The sequence below is a fragment of the Plectropomus leopardus genome, chromosome 8 (assembly GCF_008729295.1).
Source record: "Plectropomus leopardus isolate mb chromosome 8, YSFRI_Pleo_2.0, whole genome shotgun sequence".
NCBI lineage: Eukaryota > Metazoa > Chordata > Actinopteri > Perciformes > Serranidae > Plectropomus > Plectropomus leopardus.
The window spans coordinates 6,516,252-6,539,594 of NC_056470.1; the positions used below are offsets into that span (position 1 = coordinate 6,516,252).

The 23,343-nt window shown below is 39.0% G+C and overlaps 1 protein-coding gene across 2 annotated transcripts in view; it reads left to right on the forward strand.

The window, feature by feature from the left end:
* Positions 1 to 2,053: 2,053 nt before the first annotated feature.
* Positions 2,054 to 23,343, forward strand: part of LOC121947225 (vitamin D3 receptor A) — a 99,188-nt gene continuing 77,898 nt past the window's right edge. Inside the window, exons 1-2 of one of the 2 annotated variants that reach the window (XM_042492180.1) lie at positions 2,054 to 2,132; positions 3,591 to 3,750. The gene's annotated coding sequence lies outside the window, so the exon portion shown is untranslated. Of the gene's footprint in view, positions 2,133 to 3,543; positions 3,751 to 23,343 lie in introns of those variants that run through there. The other variant, XM_042492179.1, reaches the window with a different exon arrangement.

Consider the following 23,343-nt stretch of genomic DNA (forward strand, 5'->3'; position numbering starts at 1 on the left):
TGGTTAGTAGAGCACACTCTTGTAATGTGAAACAGTATAAGGTATAGTATAGATACAGCAAAACATGCTAGATTAATTTATAATTATTAGTATTATGTATAGTATAAATAGTATAGCATACTATAGTAATGATAACAGTATGATGTATAATATTGATAATATAGACAGTTATGGTAATATAAAACCATATAATGTATCGTATTGTATAGATAGTATAGAAAACCTTAGTAATGTATAGAAGTATAAAATATATAGTATAGATAGTATAGCACACTGGTAATGTATAACAGTAGAATGTATACTATAGAAAGTATAGCACACTATAGTTCTGTATCAAGACAGAACGTATGCACGTCCCAAACCTCTCCTCGAGTACCACTTGTCAAGCATGTTTCAGATCTCTCCCTGCTCCAACACAGCTGATTCAAATTAACAACTCGTTATGAACTCCTGAAGCTGCTTGATGACAAGCTGATCATTTAATTCAGCTGTGTTGCAGCAAAGATCTTAAACATGCAGGACGAGTGGTACTTGAGGAGAGATTTGGGGAAATGCTGGTAACGATGGTTTGTAGAAATGTACAACAGTGTAATGTGGGTTGTACAGAATACGATAGCAGTGTATTCTAGTCTAGTAATGAATGCCATTTGAAGATAATTAGATCACAGTACCATTACAACTGTTTGCTAGTATAGATGTTCCATGCAGCCGACTGTGATAATCTTGTTGATGTAACTGTAACAACATCAAACTCTATCCACGATGAATACATTTCCACGGCCTTACGACAGCCCCGTATACGGCTCGCAAAATGATGTTCTTCAACAGTAGCTCTCGACTCATACATAGTGCCTTTACAATATCAGAAGCCTGACTTCCATGATGACAGTTTTTTTAACATCACATGTATCACATGATGAAAAAGAGGGATGTCTTTCTAAAAGCCTCCTTTCACAAAGCACGTAGAGCAAGCTTTGAAATACCCTAATCTGTTCACAGAGGACCCAAAGCCACCAATAAGCAGGCTTCAAGTTGCCTTTTTTTTCCATCTGTCAGGAGGGGGCTAATACTGCTTTTCTCATCTATACCACTGCATGCAGTTATGGATTACTCGCTGGAATGTTGCCAACATGAACCTTCTTATACTGAAAGGTCATAGGTTGGATCCCTGCAACAGCCAAATAGCCTTAAATCCAGTCGCACTCGATAAAAAAAGAAACCATAGTCCAACTTCTCCAGGCTGGAACTGTGCGTCGCATAGCCCATCTAGAGAAATGACACGAGGTGGATACCAGAGGAGAATCACTCCTAATTACAGAGTAGGTAATGTGGTGATTGAAGTTCTATAATAAAAACCTCCCAGGGGTGACATCGTATACCACCACAGGGCCCTATCATTCCCTCTGAATTCTTCCACCAAGTAGGCAAATTACCCCTTCTCCATATATACACTGTGGACACACACTGGTTAGTTAGTGGGTTAGTGAAAACATTATTCACTGTTGTCTGAATGTGTACACTATCAGTTACAGACAGTTTCCAGGACAGAGACATCAGAAAGAGAGAGAAGAGGATGCTGGAACTTTCATATATTATGTATAGGTAAATCATAAATAATTAATCAGGAGAAATGTGGAGTTACTAAGTACATGCGGCACTGAAAATTAAACATTGTCAAAACACAAATTTGTACATACAAATTTATATAAGAACAAAAATTGTGTGTCACCATCTCTCCTGTCTCCATAAATATAAGGAAAAAGCTCTGGCAATCATAAGCTCTGGGATGTGGTTCTTGTCGTTGAATTACATGATGTATTTTTATTTGTTTTATTTATTATTATTTTTTGATAAAATCATTTACTACCTATAAGGCTGTCCGCAACGTCACGACACACCCCTATATGGTAAGGAGACAGCTGGGGACTCGGCTCGAGACTGATAACCCTCTAGACCAATGAGAGCAGACGCTACTCCGGAGTGGAGAGCTGTGATTGGACACCGGGGGGATTATATATATGTATAGATATGCCTGAGTGTTAAACTGCGGGGGCGGGACTATAGAGAAGTGCTGCCCGTCTATGTTGATACAGATCTAGTGTCTGCTTACGTTGCGCTTCGCATGGACTAATGTAAGTTATTTTCCACTTTCCTGTACCTTTACGAGTGCGTCGTGTTGTGAGCGGTGATGTGACGATATAGTAGCGTTGTAGTTTCGCTCTGTCTCGTTTGGTTTTTGCTGAGAAGTGCTTTCAGGCCGAGTGGCACACGCGCTTTCCAGGCCAGTGAAGTGTGCTGCTGTTAACGTCGCGTTAGCTGTTGTTATTGCTCTCTAGCGGGCTGCAATATTTTGACATGCGGCTGACACAAACAATATAACCTTCTCTGTGAGCCTAGGTTTACTGTCATATTAGAGAGGCCATTTCACACAACACATACTGGCTGGAAGTGCATTCACTCAAATGCTGTACTTAAGTACAATTTGTACTTAACATGAGTATCTGCTACTTTATTCCTCTACTCCACTAAATCTCATAGACTGATATTGTAACGTTAGCCGCTACGTTTATTTGCTAACTCAAGTTAGATACTTTGCAGATTTAGTCTAATAATACGAAATATTATCAATAAACAGGCAAATGGTGGTGGAATATTATAGGTTAAGATAAAACTTGATTGTTGCCTTGTGGGATTTATATGATACCTATAAGATCACGTTTAGATCTATTATGTAGGTAAAGTCAGCCCCATCTTTAGCAGCTTCAGCATTAATGCAATTTACACATTTATACATCAACAGTCAATAATATAACATATGTGATTCTAATGTGGATCACTGTGTATTTTTTTTTTTTTTTTTTTTTACGTTTAAGTGTATTTTTAAGTTAATATTTTTGTACTTTTACTTTGGTAAAACATTTGAATGCAGCACTTGTAAAAGTATTTCTACATTTTGATTTTGCTCCATTTACCCAATTTAAACGTCTGACTTTCCCCCTTCCACACACAACGCAAGAACAGAAAATGTTTATGGACATTTTCATGTTGTAGCTGCCGTTTTTTTGTTAGTCCGTGTCCGAGCCCCGCGAAACCCCCCTTTTAATAATGTGGCAATTGAACATGGCCGCGCGTGCTGGCAAATGTACAGAAGTAGTAACATGATTTCACAGGTTAGGACACACTCTTCAATTCGATACACACACACACACACACATGCTGCCTCTGCTTTTAGCCCCACGCTTTCCTAACAAACTTGCAAAGTGGAGGAGGGTGGCAAGAAGCGGTGTGAATGAGAACACTTTAAAGTTTTGTTTGGATGAAGTGCCGCATTGTGTGTAACTTGGGTGCCGAATATCCCAGAAATCCCGAAATGTCTCGCGAAAAGTCTAAAGTCCTGTTCTCAGAAGTGTTTACCCCCGCGCGAGCGAGGCAACTATTGAATTGCCAGATTTATTGAATGACGTTTAGCGTAACAGTATGTCCATGCAAGAAATAACGGGACGTCATCGGGGCTGTACCCAACCCCCAGCCCCCCGACTGACCGTTAGATAGCCCTGCCTAATCACTCCTCCTTTCTTCTCTGTTGACAGTTTTGTTTTATACGGAGGAAAAGTTTTTTCGTTTCGGCGTGGGGGGAATTGTTAAAAAGCCGCCTTCAAGTCCACCAGCTCGGAAAATTTGGCGACCTGGCTCCAACATTTGGGTCCCCCTCTGCTACTGCACAGAGTGAAGGTTGATATGCCACATCAGGTAAGAGAGCTTTCTGGTTTTGTGACAGAAATGTAAAGACTCCGGTTAGCATGTAGTGTTATGAGCTAGTCGCTGCACATTAGCAAAAAAAAAAAAAAAAAAAAAAAATCCTGCAGTTTTTCTCTTTGTTTCCTCGCCTATACCGCTTTTACATGCACTCGGCCCACATGGCATTTCACATTTCACATGCATTTCACATTCCAGCACAACTTCTGGACGAGCAATGTCCCGGTTATGTTGTGTGTGTGTGTGTGTGTGTGTGTGTGGTGTTATTGTTATAGGCGGGTGCTTCCCTCCACGTTCCACATGTGCATGCCTGCCTGGCTGCCTGCAGCAGGGCCAGTGCGCAAATCCTAAAAACGCCCAGAGGAAAATAAACCGAATTGGAGGTTATTCCACTGCATTAAATGCACATGGTATTTCCGGTATTTGTGTGTAAAGTGACAGGCAGATGGATGTTGTGTTGTGGTTTTTAGAAGTGTTCCTTCCTGGAGGTTGTCAGCCTCTGATGTGGAGGAGGCTGCTCCTGTTTGCAAGGCGGGGAAGACAAAGGGACAGATCAGCATGGAGCTGAGTGGAGTAGAATGGACCCCAGAGACTTAAGCCAGTCACTGCAGTTTGGCCAAATGTTGTTGTGTGTCTCAGGAACAATAGATGTTGCTGGATGAGTATTTTACTCTATTCTATATTGCATCTTATATGTGTGTTATCAGATAATAACAACTATTAAGCCGTCAGAGTAAAACATCCAGTGTTAAGAAAAAGTATTTGACTGTTGGCTTAATTGCCTTGCTTAGAGCTCCTGTGGATCCCTAAAAAGTCTTAAAAGGCTTTGAATGAATTCATATGTAAAACTAAGGCCTTTGTTGGTATTAAAATGTCTTAAATCAGTTTTTCAAAAGTCTTAAAATGCTTAGATGTGGGAGGTAGGACTGTATGAATTATTTTTTGTTTTGATATGGCATCTGGGGCTGAAAGTGAAAATCACTGATGCAAATAATGTCCATCAAAGCTTCATTTAATCCACAGAACTGTATACAGCATGCTGTGTTTTGCACGGATGATTATCACCATGGCACACTGTGCTTATGCTGATGGCACCTCAAAATCATACATCCATGTTCAAAATAAAAGATGTTATTTGAGAGCAAGAAACACAAAACTGCAAAAAAAAAAACCTTGTCAACAGACGCCAGGTATTTCCCACTTCTGTTCTTCCCTTATCTCCACCACCAGATTAAAAAAAAAAGAAAGTCATGTTTATGTTTCAATAAACATTTGGGCAGAATTGTACATCTGACAATTTTCTGCCTGCTAGCCCCTAATGTACCTCCCAAAATTGTTCCTAACCCTACATAAATGTCAATTGAGATTATTTTATTTGTTCAATTTTGGTTAGTGTAAAGTTGCTTTTAAATTTTATACACAGTGGCATTAAAAGTCTTTAAAAGCCTTGAAATGATCTTGTCTTAAGCTGTAGGAACCCTGCTTGTTGCTGTGCATAATTTGTATGTATGTGCTGTTTGTGATCTGAAATCATTTCTGCACAGTGGTCATCATTAAGTGTTCTTTGTGTTGTGAATTTTCATTTTTCTGCATTTCACTTTGAGGCTGAAGTTTTAAGCAAAACCACCATAATTATTTTGATTCAATTGAAAGTTGAGCATTATCTTTTAGTATGTGCATAATGGAAATATATGAGAGTTTCCACTGTGGCTGAGAGTGGTTCCCTCAGCTTTAGAGGGATGAAACTGCATTTTAATCATACTTAAGGGAAATAATATGTGTGATTTCTTTTTTTCCACAATCTCTTTGATTTTCTGTGTGGACTTTTCTAAAAACACAAGCCGCGCTGCCATGTTTGTAGTGCTGAGCTGGAATTACAGGGATTGTTCCAGTCTCTTTTTTCTTGGAGTGGTGACTGTTGAATATGATGAAAGACAAGGAGCTTCAGTGAATTTGATGCAGCGATAGCTATGGAATTGGAAAGTTAACTTTTCTTGTGGTTATGTTGCATTTTGTGTGTTTGCTTGTTTTGGCACATTTCTCCGGGGTTGCTGCTCTCCTACATTGTGAGTAAACACACCATGCTACACCCTATGATAACATGATTCACTCAGCACTCACCCCCCACTGCTGCTGGACCATAACCTTGTATCTCTGCTTGTATAAAACAGCCTTGTGTTACTCAGTGTCACCCGCTCCATGTTGCCAGCGCAGGTGACACACACGATGCTCTGAGTCAACGAACAGTTTATCACAGGTTTCTAAATCTGGAGAAAAAGATGCAAGTTGAAGGGGTTTTGTCATGAAAAGGATAATCGCTGTGTCACTTTGCTGTGTTTACCCCTTCATCTAAAGGTTCCTCCCACCCACCTATTACCTCAGTGGGGGACAAAGGGTCTTTTTCTGTAATGAGGTGCTTAGTGGAGCACATTGTGCTCAGGAGGTTTGTACTCTGCTGAGTTACGGGCAGGTTGTAAAATGATAACAGATGCATGGGGGCCTCAAGGTGCAGCACACTTTTTTGAAACATAAGCTAATTCCAGGGAATATGGAATGCATGTGTGCATATGCGCGCATACAAACACACACAGGCACACGTACGTTCACACATTTGCACAAATATTTACAGGTCTGCACACTCGCAAACTTAGTTGCTGTGAGTTCAATTTTTCCAGTGACTTTATTCAGCTCATGGAGTTTAAAGTCGGTGCTGCTTCTTATCCGCTTTTAAAGACATCAGTACTGGGACGTCTCCTCACAATACACGGATACAGCCAGACTGTTAAGACCGATTCTATCATCTTATGTTGAAAGTGATCTCAGAACATTTAAAATAAATAGTGTTGTTATATGCAAACTGAGTCTTTGCCCTGATACGGATGGAAAATTTAGGTTTTTGTAGTTTTATCAAAACATGGCTGAGCAAAAAGGGGTGGGAGGATGTTTTTATAATTTCCCATAGGAGAGAAGTAGGGCTGCAGCTAACAGTTACATCAACTACGGATCAATCTGGTTTTTATTTTCTCATTACTTGATCATACGTTTGGTCTATAAAAGAAATTGTGTGTGCTGTCAGACTAAAGGCCCCAAAAGACCTTTTACACCTGAAAAAAATCAGCATTCTTACACACAAAAAAAATCATATCAATCCAGTATAACAATAAAGCAGTGCTGCTTATTGATTTGCAAACATTTTCTGAACGATATTAAAGGGAGAGCCGTATGGCAGAATTTTTTTGATGGTAGACTAATTTAGTTTTCCTTGCTGGCCTTTCCTACTGCTTAGCCTTCTTTTCAGCACCAGAATTTCACAATTAGAGCATCCTATTTCCTTCTAATCACTTCTGATGGACACATTTCTGCCATTACAAGGTATTATACCATTATATTGACCAGAGCCTCCAGTCGGCCATGTTCAACAACAGTTGGTGATGGTTTGAGGGCATATTGGTGTCAGTCAGTAATTTATTTATATTTGGCAAGCTGTGATGCTGGCTGTGATGCTGCTCTTGTCCTGAATCAACACTGTAGAAAGGGGTTTTTCAAAGTTCAGACAAATATTTGGATACTGATTCCAGTTTAATCTGCCCTGCTCGCAGATTTAGATGATCCTTCCTCACAATCCCCTTTAACAGACTGAGGCTCAGGCTTAGCTGAAGGATGTTTTAAAACAACTGATAATGTGTCGGGATGTTCCGATCAAGTTTTGTCCTTGATCCCGATCCAAGTTCTTTTTCATATAATAATGAGTCAGATGCGTCTATTGACTGAAACATCAATGAAACGTGTCTGACTTACTGAACTGTGGCTACTTAATCTTACACTCCTGACTTTATCCTACAGTAAATATAACTACAAATCTTAACTTATGTTTACTATATATCTATATGAGAAGTTTACTTGAAGTTTAGCTGTATAAACTAAATTTTGTGAAATTGTTGCAACTTAAAAATGACTGTTAGCAATTTCAGTAAACCAAGTTAGTCTGACTTAACTTGATAATGTCAAAGAGGATTTTGCAGATGAAGTTAGGAGAGCTGCAAGTTCTGAGACTATAACTTGCTGGTTGCTGGTGACATGTATGCAACCAGCAGAATACAGATAAATAGCACAGTAAACTTGGTTTACTGAAGTTGCTAAAACTTTGACAGATTGATTAAATTAAACTTATCATTTCTAAGTAGCGACAGCTTGACAAAAATAAGTAAATATAACTTTTAAGTAATCTTAATTAGATATAAGGCAAACATAAATTAAGATTAATTATTACATTTACTTAAATTTTTCAAAGCAGTCGGTTTCCTAGATTAAAAACAATAAAATCAACTTGTCAGATTTAATAGTGCATTAACTTTGCAAGCTTCATTTATTGATATGATGTGAATAAAAGTTTAATTTTGAGAATGCGTGTTTTGAAATTGCCTTGAAGCGATCCACAAGAGTACAATTACAGATGAAACTGAAGTAGAGCGCCAAAAGCAATAATCTCTTGATTACATTTTTTTTTTTGTTTTGGCCTCCATCTTTTGTTGTAAGTGCTGATTGCTGCAGTATTTCTGCCCTGCACTTCTGAGTTCTCCTGTCATTCAAACAGCTCAGTACTCTGTTGTCTTTTCTCTTGAATTTTCCCATTGTCCGTTAAACCATAGTGCTCGTACTAACCAGTTGCTCTTCTGCTTATTTCAAACAAACTACATCACTGGCTTATAGGAAAGACCTGCAGACACCAGGTGTTTGCAACGGCAAAATGTGTAAGCTTTCATAAGCTGGCCAGAGTCATTTTTGTGAAGAATGAATTGGCAACAGAGAGGAAAAAAACACACTTCTGTCATTCACATGCAGCAGATTACTCCTTTTTTATTGTTGCGCTATTCTACAGTCACAGTTTCCTCCTCCCTCCTTAATGTGAACGTGTTAAACAGGGGCTAATGGATTCCTTATGAGAGGTAATTGTGTAGCTACAACATAAATGTAGTAGAGGCTCTGGTGTTGTGGCTGGTGTGATTAGGTCTTGTTTGAAGCGCCTAAGGGGCTCCTTGAGATAGATGTCAGTAACGGCTCACCTCACAGTCTAAGGTCACACTGGTGCATACAGAATTTCGAGTTCTCAGGGTTCGACATATGAATGATTCAGTGGTGGTAAACAATCATAAGATCACAGGGTTCGTGCTGCATATTGTGGTCGGGGTTAGCCTAGCACAAAAGTAGCACTGCGAGGGTAAACGGTTCAATTCCCACGAGGCAAAAATGTACTGCGCACGTGTGCTGCGTACATGTCTAATGAAAATGAATATGCCGCTAACATTCCTTTTTGCATGCAGCTGTGTCTCGTCTGATTAACGTGCCCCGTTATGCTGCCTATCACATTAAAATATGGAGAGAAAGCCGCATGTCATTTCGCTTTTTTGTATCAAAAGAGGATTTTTTTCACACTTTCCTACCGGTGGCGGACTCGTTGGACTCTTTCCTTCCGTCAACTTCTTGAAAAGGTCGGTGCTGCGGTATTTGCGCATATCCAAAAACCTGTTGATATCCAACTCTTTCATAAAGTTTGAAAGTAGGAGTAGTTCACCTTTTGACCGGAATTGTGGGATTTTCTTTCGCATGCATCTCTACCCCAGCCTTGCAAACTGTTGATGAGTTGGTTTGTGTACAGCGTGTCCATGACAACGCACTGAGCTGCCCGTAAATAAATGAGAGGTGGTGTGTTGCAGTAAAAACCCCAGTTGAGGCTTTGAGTTGGCAGTATACATGCCCAAATAATAATCCTAAAACCCAAATCAAACCAGCATATCCCGAATGTCTTCATCAGAAAATGCAAAATTTGTAAAACAGCCTATATCAGAATATTTAAACTAAATATGCTGTTTACATGACCTGCATCAAATTCCAAATATTGTCCTATTCAGAATAACAGGGGAATCCTGGTGTGCATGAAGCTGTAGCCACTGACTTCTCACTCCTGAGGCTTGTGGGGGCTGCAAGTTATAGCCTCAGCTATAAACAACAAGCCTTATCTGTTGCAGGCAACATTTTATTTTTTGTCTTGGCTCACACACTGACATCCAAAGAAAGTTTGGTCTCATTTGGAACAGGAGCATCTGAAAATTAATTCCATACCCAATATGTTATGATCCACTTATGTTAGGCACGATACGAGATGAATAAATTTCCATTTTATCTTCGCCGACATCACATATCTGCTGCAACCCAGTTTTGTTTTCTTCGCTGTACTGCATTGGCAGAGTGTGTTGCCTGTTTAATTTGTAGATTTGCATATTTTGTTGCTTTGGCCATTTTTCCTTTCTTTGAGCTTCCACTATAAGTAAGCAAGCATGCAAAAAAGGCTAAACTGTCTCTTTTTTATCTGTTTTGATTGTGTTTATTGTCATTTCCTAATGTGTTGTGCTGTAGCCTGCAGACAAAGTTAATACTGTAAGAAGTCCAGTTAGGACTTACAAGATTTGTGGCTGTGTTTTACTTATTGTGTTTCATGATTACATTGTATTTCCTGAAAAGCACTTGGTCGGGTCTGCTGGAATTACAAGAATTGTCTAGAAAGGCCGCAAACGGCTCGAGCGGCCGGAACGCGGCCTCCTGTTAGAGATCCCAACTCTGAGTGCCCTTTTCTAGTTATTTTAGTTTTCAAGAATGCTGGATGGGATGAGTTAAATATGGGATAAGCCTACATGTAGTATTTATGTACTAAAGCTTTGAACAATAGGTTTGAGACACACATTAATACTAGGATTACATCTCTCCATGCAATGTACCTAGGGACAGCAAAATATTAAAATACACTGCCAATGAACAGCACAGCCAAATCTATAGAAGCTGAATTAGCTTTAAGTTGGCTACAAATTTGCAATAAGGACCAAGCTATTTCTTCAGGTGCAGACCTGAGACCAGTCAGCTCTTCATGTCATGTTCATCAGCATCTACTTTACCTGTCAGGCTGATTTAAGATAAAGCACAGGCCCACTTCTCCTTTAGCAGGGCCACACAGGGCTTAACATGACTAGAGAGCGGCTTAAATGCTTAACAAGAGGCTAAAATCACCGTCAGTATGTCTTTGCAGAGGTATCTTTGACAGCAGATCTGGATGCAGGTGACGGTAACATATGCCAAGTCTCTAAAATAATACATTTAACAGCAAAGACTTGATACTTCTTGATCTCTGTAAATACAGATAAGATGCCTGATCATGAAACTGTAGATAACAAGTGACAAAGCAAAAAAGAATAATGTGTTTCTACCCCTTACAGTTTTTTTAAAGATACAGTGGTTTGCAGAAAGTATTCTTTTTGTGAAGCATAGGACTTTGTGCTGGCACAGGTTGTTAAAGAATTGCCAGTTCCCTCGCGACTCCTGATCTCACACAAATTATGCATTTAGAGGCCCATTATTTGCTTCACATTTTACAGTTTTCATGGTGAGGAGGCTGAAATATAAAGGAATGTATTTTGGCTATTTAAATTGGCAGAAAAACAGCTCACCAGCCGTGAATTCAGCCTGCCCGTGATATATTGTCGCCCAACTCTATTCTTAAAGGTTCTGGAAACATCGTTTACAGAGACAAGTTTTTTTTTGTCGCCTTTGTCTCCCAGCGTGAGAAGTGTAATGAGATATTTGGCCACAGGTTGGCAAAAACAACCTGGTCCAATTTTATTATGTAGTTTATGCTTTGTGATGGTATAGACAGAAAGAAAACTGCTCCCCATGTCACACACACAGGCCTTTAACAAGAAGTAATCAAAGTCTGCCCTTGTTTCTGAAAATGCACAGTTCATTCATTGACTCTGATTCAGTTTAACTGGAATCAGACTAACACGCTAAAGAAATTAACTTAAACAGCTAAACGTCTGTTGTAACCATCAGTGCCTTCTGTGTTTCCATTGATTTAAACTGAGGCTTTTTAATTAGACTGATGTGAGAGTTAACTTGGACGTGTTTTTACTGCCACACTAAAAGCACGACTGGCTCATTAGTGCAGCCACTCATTAAACCTGGTAGAAAGAGAGAGAGAGTGTACGTATGTCTGTCTGAAGTTGTCATCCGTGGACGTGCAGCGGTGCAGGCATTTAAATGTCTCTCCTCTGAGACTTTCCGCAATTCCTGCTTTCAATCCAGTGTGAGAGATGAGGTCTGACTGATTTTGAGTTGCACAAAATCAACATTTTTGCAATATAATTATACCTTAAAACTGCATCAATACTTCATACTTACAATGTGTCAAATGACTATTAGGAGTCTCCGACTGGAGGATGTTTGTACATCTTTCAGCTCATTGTTTTGGGTTTGCCAAAACAATAAGGTTTTGGCTCTATCTTGGGCCATGTTTCTACAGATATTTTTTTCTGTGTAGGTCAGCAAACTTCTTTTTCAATCTTGTGTGTCTCTCTTTTTTTTTTATCATTCTCTGTCCCCTCTCTACATTGGGATGTTTTGCAGATCCATGAATGCAGCGCAGCATAACTCTTTGTGAGTTCTTTTATTCCCCAGTAGCAGTTTTAAGAATTTTAATTTGCCTTTTAGACCCAGCACAATTAATCACCAAGTTTCACTTTGACTGCCCCTGGTTTTCTGCTGCTCCATCTGTGCCCAGAGTATGCTCTGTGCCCCAAGAGTGTGATGCAACGAATAACTGAACATCACATATATTCCAATAGAACTAATGAACGGTTTAGCTCCAAAAAAAATTGATGCATGGCTGCAGATGTTTTGACCGCGGCAGGCCACCACAAATAAATAAAACCCTGCAACCAGTAATCTGCCATTGTTGTTATCCTTTCTGGTACATGTTCATTACACAAAGCAACCAGGGGCATGTGCAAAATAAGGGAGATGACATCATCCCTTCCCCAAACGCTCTGTTTTACATGTTCACACAGATATACAGTAACTGGAGTTGAAAAATTCTGCTCCTTAGAAGGCATTCTAAAAAAAGGCCAAAAAGGAAAAAATATCAATTTTCAGAACAGTCTGTGTCAGGGCCTTAGTGCTCTCATGGACCTTGTTTCCAGCAGCAGGCTGCTGTTTTCAGCAGAAACGCTCTGATAAACCTATGTTAACTGACCAGCACCAAACTGCAGTGAGACAACATAAGTGACTATCCAGGGGAGGCTTGGCAAGTGTTTGTAGTCCATGCTTTTTCTTCACTTGCAATGTTTTTATTCAGCACACCTTATCTACAATTGTGAGAAATATTTTTTTCACTCCTTCACCCGGGCACAGTGCAGTCTAATACACCTGCAGCGCAGCCACCCCTGCACTGAACTCCTTTAACAGCTGACACAAGGATGATGTTTTTCCTGTAACACTCCTAGTCATTATCTATGTTGTGAAAATAGTTCAGTTACGAAATCGTAGCACACGACAGAGCGTCTCTGCTGCGTGGCTGCTGACAACGCTGTCACTCCCACTGGGCGGCACATGAGGAAGTTGTACTTTTTGTCTGTTTAAAAAGTAGTTAAGCCGACTTAACTTCATTTTGTTAGTAAGACAGCTTTAGAGGTGCATATCTTCGAACTGTGTAGCGAGGCAGGCGAGCTGTTTCCCCCCTGCTTCCACCAATGGGAAGGAAATGATGTCATTTTGTGACCGTCATCATTTAATTACATTCTCCAGAAAGGGGGTGTTAACATCTCTGGATATTTCAGGGAATTGCGCGAGTGAGAAGGAAACATAAAACGCCAGCAAATGAGATTCAGCTTTGTGTCTTCTCGTTTGCTCTTTCTGCGTCTGTGTGTTGAGGCCCAGTGGAAGGGGCTCTCACTGAGCTACTAACCCTTCTCAACCTTTTTTTCCCTCCCTCCATTCCTCATTTTCTCTCACCGATGCTACTGCAGCACAGAGAGGGAAAGACAGGCCCACAGAGGGGGATTGGTTGTAGCTCAACAGGCCCCCCACAGAAGGCTCCACCCATCTCATCCTGTTTGTGGGACAATTAGTCATCCTAAAGTGTTGTGGCTGACCGGGCGGCCCCGGTGCATGCACGCACACACGTGCTCTGAATGCAGTTAAAGTCCATATCCTTTATTGCTATTGGTGTAAATATTTTCTCGCCTCAGAGTCTTTCTCTCACGTCTTCCTTTTCTGCTTCCGGCCTGCATCTTTTTGACACGTGTACATCCAGACCATGGCTCCAGTGTAAATGCAGAACAGCAGGCCGAAGCCGACAGAACGAAGCATGTTCTGGCTCACAACTATAACCCTCTTACTCTCGCTCTCCCCGTGTTTCGCACAACGCCAGTGCTTGGACTTCAGAATTGAAAACAAGAAAATTATATTTGACATGTACTGATTGGGCAAATGTCTCTTTTTATCTCCTTTTTAAAGGCTGTCTTTAAAATGGATAGAGATGTGACTAAAGGGCTGGAGAACTGTTAACAGCGTTCTGCCTTTGTTCTTATCCTGTTGGTTTATAGTTACATCATGTACTGAAGGCAAGTTAGCTCTGACAGCTTTATGTCTGGTTTTGGATTTATAATTGGTCTTAAAGTTGGCTCCTGCTAGGATTGCAAATGTCTTGGAAAGTCTTTAAATTGGCTTCCTAGAACTTGATTTCTTTATCCTATTTGTCAATCTATTAAACTAGAAAAAAGCTTTACTCTGTCTTTATGTCTCTCTTTGTGCTTTTATTTATATTAGCGCTCAAATACAAAACTCATTCATAAATCATGTAAACTATCAGTCACATATTTTAAGTTTCCAGAGAATATGCACCGTGTGAATTAGATGATGCATCTGATATCAAATATTTGATGTTCTTGATGCGTACCATCGATCTAACATAAACCTGAAGATAAAATCATGAAAAAGGATTTTAACTAATACTCAATATATGCAATAAATGAAGAGGAGGAACAAGTATGTGATAATGTCAGATGATTGTTGTGACTGTGAAGCTACTTCCCAGAATTACACAGCCATATAGTATTCAGGAAGTCCAAACGCATTCATCAAACTTGATGCTCTTTCCTCTGCCTCTCATCTTTTTGATCTTTTATCACTTGATAAAAATCCATTTGCACCTCTTGTCTTTTTCTCTTGTGTCCTTCCTTACGGTTTTCTACCTACATTTTGTCTATTCAGTCTAGTACACAAATCCCAGCTATGCGTGTGTGGGCTGTATGATTATTAAAACAGAGTCCAACCTCCTGCTCCTCTTTCTGGTTAGTATGTCATGCCCCCCTCCACTTTGCATTATCAGTGAATGCAGGAGCAGTGTCTGAAAAATGCAGGAAAATAAGTCTCGACTGATTCGATGGTCCTGCTTAGATTCATCCGAATCCGAATCATATCTGAGTTTGCTTCTGTGCAGAATACAGTCTGTACATACTGTACACACTGTGGCGTGTACAGTATGTACAGCAGTGTTACATAAAGGCTGAGCTCAATAATCTGTCCCATGTACATTTAAACCCACCGTCAAGGTGATGGTGAAGTGGGTAACATTGATTACAGATAAAGTCCATAATATTGATGATAGTGTTACTATATGTCTTGTCAAAACAATCATTATAGATATTTATAGAGATAAGAGATAAGATATTAATGACATATTTTAATGAATTTTCAGTTTCATCTTGATCTAAATATAACATATTTAAACATTTATTAAAACATATTAACACTGGAAAAAGTTCTCCAGGGAGCCATGGAGTCAACACTGAGGGGCACCAGATATGACCCCCCCACCACCACCCCCAAATAAATTCCACTTCTTTCACATTATAATGAATTATTTCTAATTAACACCTTTACAAATATGCAGCAAATAAAAGCTTCTACTGTCGTCATAACTTGAATAAATGATTAAACACTCAGATAACATTCTATTTTGTCCACTTTTTAATATGTTTAGAATTTAAATTGAATAAGTTTGAAAGTAAGGAGACAGAACAGCATTTGAAATTGATAATAATTATGTACAGTAATTGAGCAACAGCTTCTGCCGGGTTACGGCAACACCAACACCACTTGAATAAAACACACTCAGAACTGCAGTACACCATAATACTAGAACCGGTGGTAATAATAAGGGCACTTTGTTAAGTTAATTTATGATTAATGTTACATTTAGTTGGCAGTGCTTGATTGCCTCTTGTAGCATAGCAATTTTAATCTTTTTATTTTTATCAATATATTGGCAGTGACATTTTGAGCATAGTTAAATATTGATGCCCCCAACCCCCAAATATAGTATATATACATTTTTACACACACACACACACACACACACACACACACACACACATATATATAACATACATTTTTTACAGTTTTGATACAATTGATTCTGCACAAAATGATTGCATGCAAAAACAAAAAAAATCAGATTCATAATTCAAAATTATATTAGTTTGACAAATATTGGGATTGTAATATAAGTCACAATTTTAGCAGTAATTTTTTTCTGTATTTCATTTTCACTGAAAGGAATTTAAAATGACGATGATGTGAATTTTGCTGGGTTCTCTACCAAACAAGCATGTTACTGCGCCGTGTCTGCAGTATGATATGTAAGCCGGGGTATTTCTGTAGCACCGCAAAGCTTTATTTTTAATGGTATGTTGTGACACATTTGACCTTTCTTTAAAAAACTGAAGCCTTTGGATATTACCTTTGGAATATTGCAACAATATTTAAATTAATTGTACAGCCCTACTATTTTCTAGGTCTCTCTTTTCTCCAACAACAAGTTGACACACACGCTGTTGCAGCCCCCCATTGCCTGGCCTCCTCTCTCACATTCCCAGTCCTCTCTTGTCACTCGTCTCTTTCCCTCTGGTTGCAAATAGGCTTTTGTGACGTGGCTTTGTTTTGTTTTGGGTTTCTTTCCTTTGAAAGTATGACAATCATAGAGTAACATTTGCACTACTGTAGGTAGATTATTATCTCTCTAATGTAAAAAACTTTTATCAGCGTCAATGTTTAGCACATTCATTCTGCTGTTCTCTGCTACTAAACAAGAAAAGATGTTGTCTTCATATTATATCTTTGTTGTATTTATCTTTCTTATAAAAGTCTTTTATTGTATGCTCTCAATATCAGTTGGTATTGCAAATGATAGCGAATTTTGATATTTTCAAGCAATTGATAGTTAGTTAGAAAGTTAGAAATTCCAGTATTATGACAACACCACCATGGATATTTATTTGGTATTACATGCAGTTGAAATAAGACTAAATTTTCATAAATAAATTAGAAATGGACATGCAGCAATTTTCAATGTTATTAGCTACTTCATCTGTGGTGGTTTTATTTTTCACAGTTAAATACCGTTATACAGAACAGATTTAATGCAACACAGCTTTTTTCCTGTTTTTCTGTTTAGTTTTGTTTTGGTCACTAAATTGGTCTGAAATCAAATTCCTGGTAATCGTAAAGTCTTAATTTGCCTTTATATGTGTCTCCGTCGCGTTCTTCTTACAGTCTGCCTCTGCCTCATTTCCTTCTGTTGTCGTTTGCCCTTTTTCCTCCCCTCCACAGCCAGCATTTTACGCTTGTTATTCTCTTTCTCCGTCCCACTCTCCCCCTCCCCGTCCTTCTCTTTGCATACTGCATTTTTTTCCCTTGTTATGGCTTTTCTGTGTTGCTCCAACACATTCCCATTTTTACTCCTGCTGTGTGCTGTATTATGTAGCGTTTAGGACTCTATTTGCTTTTGGCAGGAGCTGGAACCTGCTTGGGTCAGATTTGTTTTAGTGCTACACTGATCACGGCTTGTAGTGTATGCCCCAGAGAAGGAAAAACACTGCCGCACACACACTCATATGTAGTCGCTCTCTCTTTAACATATTCACATTGCAAGCTGCCTTGCCCGTCATCATTTGGGAAAATGACGCAACTTCAAGACATTAAAGAGATTAAATAGGTCTAGGTGGTCTATAATTGTGTGTGTGTGTGTGTGTGTGTGAGTGTGTGAGAGTGAGAGAGAGCTGATGTGTATGCTTCCCTGTCTTAAGACCACACATGCCATCTTTCGCCAAAGACTGCATACATATGTGGTCTATATTTCAACACAATATTCTCTAAATATTTGCAGTAATTGAAAGGGTTGTGCATTTTGCTCACACAATAGTTAGACGTGAAAAGTGTTTCGATAGTAAACTGAAAATTTTGGATATCAGCAGCCAGATTCTTTCAACGGGTTGGGGTCAGGTGTGGCTTGTTGCTTGCTTTTTGATTCTTGAGACAGTTTGTAGGCCTCCAACTTGTGGTTATTTTCATTTATTAATTACTGTACCGATTATTTTCATGAATAATTGATTAATCAGTATATCAAAAAATTGTGAAAATTGTTACTCAATTGCTCTACAATTTTTCAGAGCCCAAAGTGACAACCTCAATTTGCCTGTTTTGTCCGATCAGTCTTCCAATACCCAAAGACACTTTATTTAGGATAATAAATGAAAAAGAAAAGCGGCATATTATCACATTTTAAAGGCTGGAACCAGCAAAAGTTTGACTTCTTTGCTAGAAAAATAACCAGAATGATTATTTTGGTTATTAAAATCAACCAATGAATTGATTAATTTACTAATCGTTGCCTCTCTAATAGTCATAATTGGCTGACTGTTCTGCTCCTTAGCTCAGAGTTGATAACCTTATGGAATTTTGATATTTTAGTACAACATTACAATCATTCACATTTAAAAGAAAGCCTCCATAAACCAGAAGATTGAAAATATTTTAATGTTACACAGCAAATATGTCGGCTGTTTTTTGTACCTCTGTTTTTCAGAAATCTAATGTAGTTAAAAAATAGAATAAATAATAAAACATACTATTCAAAGAGAAGGCTAAACCCTGCGCTCAGGTCATCTAATTCAATATTTTCTTATTATTTCAAGCACAGAATAAATGTGGCTATTTTGACCTCCTTTTTGTCTTTTTTCTTCCTGGATTTCAAAGAGCAGATATTTTTATTCCAGGGGCTATGCAACAATACAAACAACAAGTGGACAATATTTTTAAAAAATGCCACAGGTTTGGAAAATACAAATATTGTTTTATACAGGGGGTTCCAAAGTTTTTATAAATGAGTGCTGATTTAGGGAGCCAGCATATGATTGAGGGTCGCACAGAAAAAGTCCACACATAAAACAAAATATCTTTCCCACCTAACTTCCACATTAAACTGCTGAGTTGAGCTAAAAATAGTAGCATTGATGACAGAATGTAGTACCTCATGAAACCAGCAGCCTTTAACAAGTTATCATCCTTAGGCCTGTAATGATACTTTATCAACTTAGTGTTCCATATATGGACATGACCTTGATCATTTTGCTGGCCTCGATATTGCCTGTTTTTACATGCCTGTTTGTTCAGATAGGAATGTCATCAACATTCAAACCAACATGATGCTAGAATAAACAACAGGGTTTTCCCAACCAAGAAGACTTTTTTCTGTCCACCCCACCCACTTTTGCAAGTTTGAACAATACTTCATCGATGTCACAGTGTAGCTTACAGGTAGCCTGCAGCTGCACTTTTGGAGTGGAACAGGCACAGTCCTTGTAGTCGTTAGCTTACCAACCCCTGGTGGTGAGTCAAAAAGTTGGTCGTTTCTTGTTTTACCCACAAACAACTTTATCCTCTTCTCTGTACACCCAAGTGCAATCCGTCTGCCTCCCAGGCCGTCTGTTCATGTTAGCCAACTACAGCGCATCGGCTTCATTATGGAGGTAACTGTGGTGTTCCTGGAGCTTCGTTAAGATTGTCTTTTAGTCACAAGAAACATCAGTTTTTTTTCTTTTTGGCTAAATTTTGTATCAAGTCTCAAACTGAGTAATTTCGGGCTACTCCTATTAAGGCACTAACCTTTTATACGTACTTTCTTGAATAATTACTTTAAAAATATGCTAAATATATTTTTTTTACCTATTCCAATTCCTGTGTCTGTATATTCTTGAAAATTAGACGTTCTTTGCTCTTTGAAAGGGTTATATTATCATTATATATCAGTGGAATAATATGGTGTCAAAATGACAATAATATAGTTTATTACAATTATTTCTTGGACAATATATTGTCAAAAAAGTCATCCCTACCCTGACAGATGCTTTTACAGGGGGTACAGTTTGACGCAGTAGCTGAGTAGTGCATTAAATATGAAGTGTTGAAAGTGACAGTTTGGAAATGGCGTGCAGATGATACAAATACAATGTAAGCTATCACTTTCAGAGGTTGCACAAAATATTTCTGAGAGCCATCTTCGGCCCGCAGACTGCACTTTCAGAAGCTATGGTCCAAATTGTGTTAGTTGCATTCGTTGTGCGCGCAAGGGAACGAAAAGTAATTGGCACAGCTCATCACACATCCGAAACAAGTGGAGTTTTTTTGTTCATTAAGTGGTTTGGCCCAGGTAACAAGGTCGGATAGAGAACACAGACACAGAAGTCCACAATTGGGTTTGCAGAGAGCGATGCACACCGGTGTCAATAACACAAAGAGGAAAAGAAAGCTCAGCCACCAAGGCTAATCATGAAATAAATCTCATGCTGACCATTATCTTAAAAGTCTATGATATTCGCTTTTCGTGGACAAGGTGGTGTGTGCAGTTGATCTTGTGCCTCTGGCCACACTGAAAGGAAATAAACTGTCATTGTTCCTAATGTCTTATTACTTGCAGCTGAGACAGAGTACCATCATAAGCACTGATCCTCTCCAGGCCCACACTAACATGGACAAAAATGAACAAGAAAAAAAGCCACCACAGAGAAATTCATCTTAATTAACCTGGCTTCCATTCCACAGGCAAGATTATGTTTTATGTTGTACCTGTGCCCAGGGGCCCAGCAGGTAAAACCACAGGCGCTGCTATCATTGAATTAACCCACACGTCTTTGGTTAGAACAGTGCCGTTACTGGTTTACCCTTGACACCACAAGGCAATGAAATAGGAATCTTGAATGGGTGTGCACACAGTTGTGTTAATATTGCAGTCTGTTAATAATATTTTGTGCCTGTAAAGTATAGCTGATAGCTATTTAATAATGCCACTTGTTTTATCATGGTGCTTTGTCCTTATTTGTGTGAGGTCACATCTTTAGTGGACAGACTGGTTTTGACACCGGTCGTTTTATCCCATTCCCGCGTTTCCAAAATTAGATCCGAGCCGTGCAGTTGGCCTATTTACTGGGCTACCCCTCACAACACTCACTTTCACTCATCCACCCATTCATCCTTTGTTTATATGGCACATTTTGAGTAGTAAGTCATATTTGGATGAATGGATGATTATATTTAGCTGTTTTTCAAGTCTTTGTCTTGATGTCATGGATGAAGACTGCCTACTGGACACAGATGCAGGTGCCTTGCAAGTGTCAGGGCCCCACCAACCCTGGCCTTCACCTTCAAAATGCCACATATATTAACATGTACCAACCAGGAAGAGACGCAAAAAAGTTAAACAGAGATGCATGGGAAAGACATAGAGACACAAAATAAATAGAAAAGGGGGCAAAAAATACACACAAAGGACACATAAAATGACTACAAAAGGACACCAACAGACCAAGTGGAGACACAAAAAAACTCATAGAGATACGAAATAATTACTAGAGACATATAAGAAAGAGACACAAAATGATGAAATGAAAAACCCTTTAAAATGACGTCAAAAACAATAACATAATACATACAAACATAATAATAAACATTATGATTACAGACAATCAAAATGACCAAAGAGATACAAAGTAACCAAAAGTGACATAAAATAACTACAAAAGGGACAAAGCAACCAAAAACAGTCACAAAATGACTATCAAGACACACAAAATGACCAAAACCCTACAAATTACCTCAAAGAGACACAAAATGACTACAAAAAGTGAAAACAACCAGAGACACAAAATTACCTTTAAGAAGAAAACACAAAAATAAGTCACAAAATTACTAAAAAAGAAAGACAAAACAACCAACATTACCTTGAAAAAAACCCCAAACACAATTGACATGAAACAACGACAGAGACATGAAATAACCTCAAAGTGACACAAAATAATTTAAAAATTGGGCAAAACAACCAAAAGAGACACAAAGGGACTACATAGACACAAAACGACAAAAAAAAAAACTACAAAATTAACTTAAAGTGACACAAAAAGATGCAAAATGACCAAAGACACATTATATCCTCAAAGAGACAGATAATAACTACAACCAAAAAGGAACAAACAATGACAAAAATGACACAAAATGACCATGGAAAACACATATGATGACTACAACAAAAAAAGAAGCAAAATCCCCACAGAGCCAGAGTGTGTGTTTTTAGTTCTGTGTAGGGGAGGTGGTTGGGCCTTCTACATGTCTGTGCCCAGAGAGCCTGATGGTCTAAAACTCCACCCGTGCTTGACGTGATGTTTCCTCTGCCTGTGTGTTTGTGTCACGTTCGAAGCTGTCATCAAACAAGGCTGCAGCAGTATGATGTGAAGTGTGTCTGGATGTCACTTATGTCAGTGTTGGTGGCTGTAGGAGCGCTCAAGATGTCGCACGCTCAGATCTGGCGGCCTCTCTGCAGTGCGATAAGATGTGTGCATCGGTCACTCTGTGTCTAACGTTTATCACAGGGGATGCATACGTGTTTGACTCACTCTATGCCGCATGTGTGATGGTGTCCAGTGTGTATGCTGAAAGCTGACACAGCTGTTTCACAGTAACCACACTGTTTTCTCCACACTATCTACAGTTTCACTTCGTGGCTGTCCTCCAGTCAACTCTTGCCACTTCCCTCTATCATTGTTTTTCTCCGTCTCACTTTCTCAGATTTTCTCTTTCCGTCTGTCCTCCCACTCGGCTCCACACAATTACCCTTTGAGTGTGTTTGTAGCGTGTTTTGGTGTGTTTGCACATGGCCATTATTGTGTCCTTTTGGTCAGCCTGTGTGTAATGTGGTCACAGTACTGGATGTTTCCTTTTGTTTTTAACTCTGTTACTATGGACACACTGTAACCTAGCTACTTCAAATTGTAACCTGGCTGTTGATCACTGCATTTTAAAAAAAAACTGGATCACTTGCATCTTTCATTGTTTCTTTACTGATGAATTCACGTCAATGTGATTCACTCAAATAAGCTGTGCATTAGAGCCTCGGGGTTAAATGTCACTTATGTCAAACACCGTCTTGTCAGGTGGGCCACTAGAAATAGTAACCTATGCCAATGCAAATACATGAGACCTGGTGACCCAAATGAACGAGTCACTGTCAGGAGACAGTGAGAATGACAATGAGATGGAAGAATAAAGGAAGATTGAGATATCGTGTACACAAGACACAGTGATGCAAGGTCACAGTAATGTTGACCTTTGGCCAACATGTAATTAGTTCATTGTTTAGTCCAACTGGATGTTTGTGCCTAATTTTAGAAATTCCAAAGGGCATTTTTGAGATTTTGCGTTCACGAGATTGGCATGGACAACCTGAAAACAAAATGCCTCCAGCAATGCTATTAAGGGTGCTGAGGAATGAGTAAGACAGGTATTTGGGAAAAAAAATGAATGACAAAGTGTCATCTCCTCATAAATTGGAATGTCCAGTGACTTCATTCTGCATGATAAATAACCATGCCATGC